This window comes from Phragmites australis, chromosome 6 (genome assembly GCF_958298935.1).
Source record: "Phragmites australis chromosome 6, lpPhrAust1.1, whole genome shotgun sequence".
In the NCBI taxonomy this organism is placed as follows: Eukaryota; Viridiplantae; Streptophyta; class Magnoliopsida; order Poales; family Poaceae; genus Phragmites; species Phragmites australis.
Window position 1 is genome coordinate 10,940,564 of NC_084926.1, and position 6,329 is coordinate 10,946,892.

At 45.3% G+C, this 6,329-nt stretch overlaps 1 long non-coding RNA gene across 1 annotated transcript; it reads right to left on the reverse strand.

Moving 5' to 3' along the window:
- Positions 1 to 5,100: 5,100 nt before the first annotated feature.
- Positions 5,101 to 5,677, reverse strand: LOC133921655 (uncharacterized). The gene is made up of 2 exons (XR_009910307.1): positions 5,367 to 5,677; positions 5,101 to 5,292 (listed from the first exon to the last, which is right to left on the reverse strand). It is a non-coding gene; the product is annotated as an uncharacterized LOC133921655 (long non-coding RNA).
- Positions 5,678 to 6,329: the final 652 nt, after the last annotated feature.

Sequence of the window (6,329 nt, forward strand, 5' to 3'; positions counted from 1 at the left end):
GAGGTAAGGTCATCCAGAGCCCAACGGTGGTTGTTGGAGGTGAAGCTGATGGCTAGGCTGAGGGAGGTAGTCCGTGACCCCATTGGCCCTTAACCGTGGTGAGGCTCTAGAGACAGGGCCATCCAGAGCCTGACGGAAGTTTTGTTAGAGCTGAAGTCGATGGTGAGGCTGAGGCGAACACTTTGGTACTCGGCCAACATCTTCCAGTTACTAGAGGGTTTCGTGCCTCTATGACATCGATGCCATGCCTTCAACTTACTGGAGGCTTTTCTGTACCTCTACGGCATTAGGGCTTACACATTCGACCTGACAAAGGGTTTCTTTGTACCTATACGGCATCATGGCTTACACCTATGACCTATCAGAGGATTTTCAGTAGCTCTACAGCATCAGGGCTTTCTCCTACGACCTGCTGGAGGGTTTTTTTTGTACCTCTATGACATCAGGACTTTTGCCTATGACCTGTCATAGGGTTTTCAGTACCTCTACGGTATCAGGGCTTTCGTCTACAACCTATCGGAGGATTTCTTTGTACCTCTACGACATCAGGGCTTTCGTCTACGACCTATCAGAGGGTTTTCAGTACCTCTACGGCATCGAAACTTTCGCCTACGACCTGCCGGAGGGTTTCTTTGTACCTCTACAATATCGGGACTTTTTTCTACGACCCGTCGGAGGGTTTTCAGTACCTCTATGGCATTGATGCTTTCACCTGCGACATGCCAGAGGGTTTTCTTTGTCCATCTATGATATTGAGCCTTTCGCCTACGACCTGTTGGATGGGTTTTCAGTACCTCTATGACATCGGGGCTTTCGCCTATGACTTGCTGGAGGGTTTCTTTGTACTTCTACGATACCAGGACTTTTACCTACGACCTGTCAGGGGGTTTTTAGTACCTCTACAACATCAGAGCTTTTGCCTACAACCTGTTGGAGGATTTTCAGTATCTCTACGGCATCGGAGCTTTCGCCTACGACGTGCCGGTGGGTTTCTTTGTACCTCTATGACATCGGGGCTTTCGCTTACAACCTGCTGGAGGGTTTTCAAGGTTTTTAAGGTATCTCTGCTACCGAGGCCATGCCATCGGTGAGGAGGTTTTTAAGATATCCCCGCCACTGAGGCTATACATTGGCGAGGAGGTTTTTAAGATGCCTCCGCCACAGAGGCTATGCCATTGGCGAGGAGGTTTTTAAGATGCCTCCGCCACCGAGGCTAGGCCATAAGTTGGGAGGTTTTTAAGATGCCTCCACCACCGAGGCTAAGCCATCGGTGTGGAGGTTTTTAAGATGTCTCCGCTACCGAGACTATGCGATCGGCGTGGAGGTTTTTAAGATGTCTCTGCAACCAAGGCTAAGCCATCAGTGGGGAGGATTTTAAGATGTCTCCACCACCGGGGCTATGCCATCGGTTAAGAGGTTTTTAAGATGTCTCCGCCACCGAGGCTAAGCTATCGGTGGGGAGGTTTTTAATGTCTATGCATTATTTTAGCGAAGGTATAACTTAAGTTTTGGCTATAGATATAACTTTGGTTTTACTGTTTATTGTTGAACAGAGATATAACTTAAGTCTTACGGTATCCTGTTTCTACCTAGCAGCTATCTGTCGTAGAGACTTTCAATCAAATAAGCTAGCAACTTTCAGAGTACGCTGACTTTGTTGTATAAATACTAACTAGCTAAGTAAGCTATTGCTAGGCGTACCTTTGCCAAAATAAGGCCTCTACAGTAAGGTCGAAGGCCAGGAAGAACTCTGCAACTTGAAGGCAACGGAAGGGTCAGCTTCTCCGCCCTGGGTTGCCTGCCGAAGGGTCTGGGCTGCGTGGGAATCCAGAGCACTCGAAGCCCTATTTTCATAGCCCTGCACCTCTTCGCCATGGCCAATCCCACCAGTGTCAAACCTAACGGGGGTGGCACTTCGGGGACCCCAATCGCTTCGGAGGCTCAAGCGGGCCCCCCCTACATTGGAGGCTTACCGGACTCTGTTAATGGCTAGGGCCTTTTCACAACTTAGTCCTTATCGCTGGGGTATTGCACCATTGGCGGTGGAGCTGGGGGCGACATAGCGGGCTGAGGGGGGCTCGGTAAGACCCGATCGCCCACCTAGCGGCCCACTGTAGGCTTGTGACCTCTGGGTCACCTTTTGCCGACTTTTTTCCCTTGCCTGGCATTCTGTCTACCTCTTGAGATAATCTTCCTGGAAAGCTATGAGGGTTCGGCATCCGTTTGTATTGTAGCCACATCCGGATCCATGCAGGATGCACCAGTACCCTTCCGGTGGTTCTAGAGGTTGTGGTCAATGTCAAGGATGTCGGTGGGCTCTGCGCCCACTAGGGTCGGTGTTCTCCCCGGAGCCTGCTTCCACATGAGGAAGTTGGGACCGTCGGGCGACCAGGCTCTTAGAGGACACTAGCTCGACGAAGGTGCCCTGAGCGTTGTCACAGGAGGCTTCTAGGGGCCGAGCCCACACATGAGTGCCCCTGTGCTCGAGCGCCCAAAACCATTGGAGGGTACCCCCTGGGGTGCGACGGTGTCCTCACTGCACCACTATTGGAGCGCCTCCATGCCGGCTTGGGCTTCCGTGCCAACCCAAGCTGTTGGGTCGGTGGTGGCCGGATGGTCACCGTTCCGCCTAGCTACGGAGCTAGTGGATGCACACGGTGTGCCCGATCATGGCTGCCATGCATACATTTGCATGGGTGCTACGATGGAAACGACTGCTTGGGCTAGTGCCTTGGTGGTCTTTGGTGGTGTTTGACCTCTCCTTGTACTTCTATGTTTAGGTCCCCACGGACGACACGCTGTTGGCAGAAGAAAAGATGTCTTCCATGAAAAAAGTGTGGCGAGAGTCTCTTCTAGAGAAAAGACTCAAGTTTAGAGAAGAAGTGGAGAGGAAGGAGAACCAATAATGTGTTAATAGTAAAAATATTAGGTGCCTTGGCTTGATGACCAGGGGTCTATATTTATAGTACCGTTCAGGGTGTAAATGTGCAAGCATGACCTCACAAAGATAGTGGTAAACTATCACTATACCATAAGGACCTAGGATTGATTGAATCAAACAACATGGGTCTAGGTAGGATGTATTTACTCCTAACCAGAAGATATTATCTACTATGATAATACAGCGATGAAATGACACTAAGGCTATGGTACTCAACCGGTCGCCTATTGCGGCGCAATACTGTCTCAAGTGTCAGAGTGGCCACCACTTGCACCGGTATTAACTACCGGTCACTTCATGTTAGACCAATTGCCTCTGATGTTCTTTTTTACTGATATTCTCTCTGGAAGCTAGCTTCTTCCCCTGTCTCAAGAGGCAGTGGCCTGAGGGGCTCACGGCCTCTGGAAACCTTAGCTTCTGCAGGGAGTTCAGAGCCCGAGAGCTCCGGAGTAGCTCTTGATGGCGTCCCCTTAGTATTATCTGTGGGCTAGGATATTTCTCCAACATTATTTGACTACAAAAGGACTCTTTTTATAAGTCACGGTTTGACACAGTGCGGTCGTCTAAACTAAATTTCATCACAAATTTCTTTTATATTATATTGTTTAGTAGCAACAAAATCATATTCATAGTTAAGTACTTTCAAATACGAGGCCAATGGTACAATTTTTGTACCACAACAAATTGCTACGCTAATGGCTATTCAAAGATTACAAACTAAAGTTTGAAACTATAAATGCTCCTTACAGAAAAATGGAGTTGTCACATGTACGCTCATTTCACCTTCAGAAGCTAACGACAGCTAAAACAGTAATTAGGATACGAATCTTACATGGACTGATCTTCCTTGTACTTATTGTATGTACAGACATAATTATTCAACAGTAAATTTGTGACATTAGCGGCCCATATACAGGACTGCAGTATTACCTGTCTCTTCTTAAAAAAGGACACCACTGCCAGTCATATTGCACATGAATTTGTTCAACTCAAACCTCAAACGTACTCACTCATGACCTGTAAATAAGTTGACCAGCTAGCTATATGCCTGACAACAAGTATAGAAGAAAATAAATATCAAAGTAGTATGTACTGCCTCCTTTATGCACTACACCAGTTAGCTATATCTATATCAACACTTGTGAGCGCAAGAATGTAATGTCACCAAGAATAACTGCTCATATACGTACATACTATAAACACTCCAGTATCGCCTTCTTACTTGTACCAATTGTCTGCAAATTGCTCATTTTAGCCAAAAAATAAAACACATAAAAATCTCAATATCTCATTTCAACACCGCAAAACCCCAGGTTTTATAGTTCCAGAGTCGCTAAAGATGTCTTGCATATGATGTTATATATATGCAGTATCCTAAGATAATTTATAACTAAAGTAACACTTCAAGTGGCGGTGCTACTTGTATATGTATAAGAGGGTGTTCAGAGAGCACCATTAACATCCCCCTTTGTAGTTGTAGGCTCTACTGCTATATATATACACATTCATATAATGTTTCAGAACTTTTAGTTGGAACAACACATGGATGGAGATAGAATTGCAAAGTTACAGCTGTGTAGCTAGTCCCAGGACAAGGATGATCAGCTACATGTGTGCTGCTTTGATGTATGAGGAAACAAGAGGAAGGGGACAACAACTCAAATGAATCGTCACACCTGTTGCGTTAATTTTTGGCATGGCCTTCTGAAGAAACAGATCTGCCAGTGATGTTAGTAGATGGCAGCATTTATGTGCATCAAGAAAGCATAAGCTAGAGCCAAAATACTGTATGAATTTCTTCCCTACTGGAACACACATCGGGATCTAATATCTCTGTTGTTATCCCTTGCTCTTAATTTGTGACAATAAACTTGGGGAACTAGAAGCACTTGTTAGATCGATCAATCTATGATAAACAACTCTCGATATCCAGGATAGTACTATATAGAATTACATACGACGAAATATGCCTAGCGGTAGATGAGAGTTAACCAACGCAATCTATTGATCTTCCGATGAAAGGAGACTAGCTGCTAGGAGAGAGAAAGAGAAAGATGCTACAGTACGGATCAAAAGAAGATAATTAACATGCAAAAGGCAGTGATGATACCCCCCCCCCCCTCTTTCTATTATCAGATTAGAGATCAGAAAAAGGGGAATAGAGAAAAAGACCACAACAAGGGGTCGAGATGCCATACTTTAAAGAAAGAGAAGGAGAAAGTATGCATGCATCAGAGTCAAGAACCTCATGATTACACCAATCTGCGTGCTAGACCGCACGAAACCCAACACAAGGGAAACATTCGTCGATATAATCATATCCTAATGATGAATCGACCTGCGGAAACAACCTAGACCGAACAGTGAGAACCAGACCGAGAAATCGGCTAAGAGAAAATTGTTAGATGTCCAAGAAAAAACTCACCGTGTGAGGCAAGAATCATGGAGAGCGATCGACGCGGCATGGAAGCTTTACTTGAGGGGAATGAAGCCTGGTCCGAGATCAACCAGATCAGATCTCAAGGTTCCTGCACCTCGAGCCAGACAACATTCCCCTCAAAGCAAAAAAGCTTCCTCCCCTTTTCTTCCTTGATTTTTGTGATTCCTTTCTTCCTCCTCTCCTTCTGTTCTTCCCCCCGCATGACTCGGCTTGTTTAAGGGAGGAGACGCCAGAGCTGCCGAGGACGACGGTCAGTTGGTATCTATAAAGAGGTGGGGTAAAGAGAGAGAGAGAGAGAGAGAGAGAGAGAGATCACCTAAATGAATGGTGACGTGGCTTTTTATGAACAACGGAATGAAAATTTGTTCGGCTGGCTGGATACAGGATAGGTCTAACAAAATCAGGCCGGCCTAGCGTGGCCCAGCTGTGTGTTTTGTTTGGGGTTGGCAATATCAAACTTAACAAAAGGAGGTCCCGGAAGGTTGATGAAATATCATTTTTTGCTAGCTCTTTGAGCTGGCTGACTAATAAGTATGTAGGCTAAGTTTGATATGTGGTTGATATTACATCATGTATTGTTTGTTTGAAATTTGAAGACAAGAATCTTGTAGGAAATTTAGTTTAAATGTGTGTTAAATCTTAGATCAAATTCTCCTCGTCCAGACCAGGCTGCTCTAAAAGCAGTTAAAGGACCGATGTTAAAATTTTATATGCTTTCAACAAAAATGGGCAGTACCCTTTCATTTTTTTTTAAAAAAAAATATCCTTGCACATCACGCATTATACACGTACTGCTACAGTACTTTATGTTGCATTGTACGTACAGCTTCATCCAAGATCGACATTGAGGTGTAAAGGAGTATGAAGACGAAGAAAGGCCTAATGGACTAAGGTAAAGAGATTGCACAGATTTAGTCAAGTAGCCTTAGCCCTTAACGAGCATGAGCA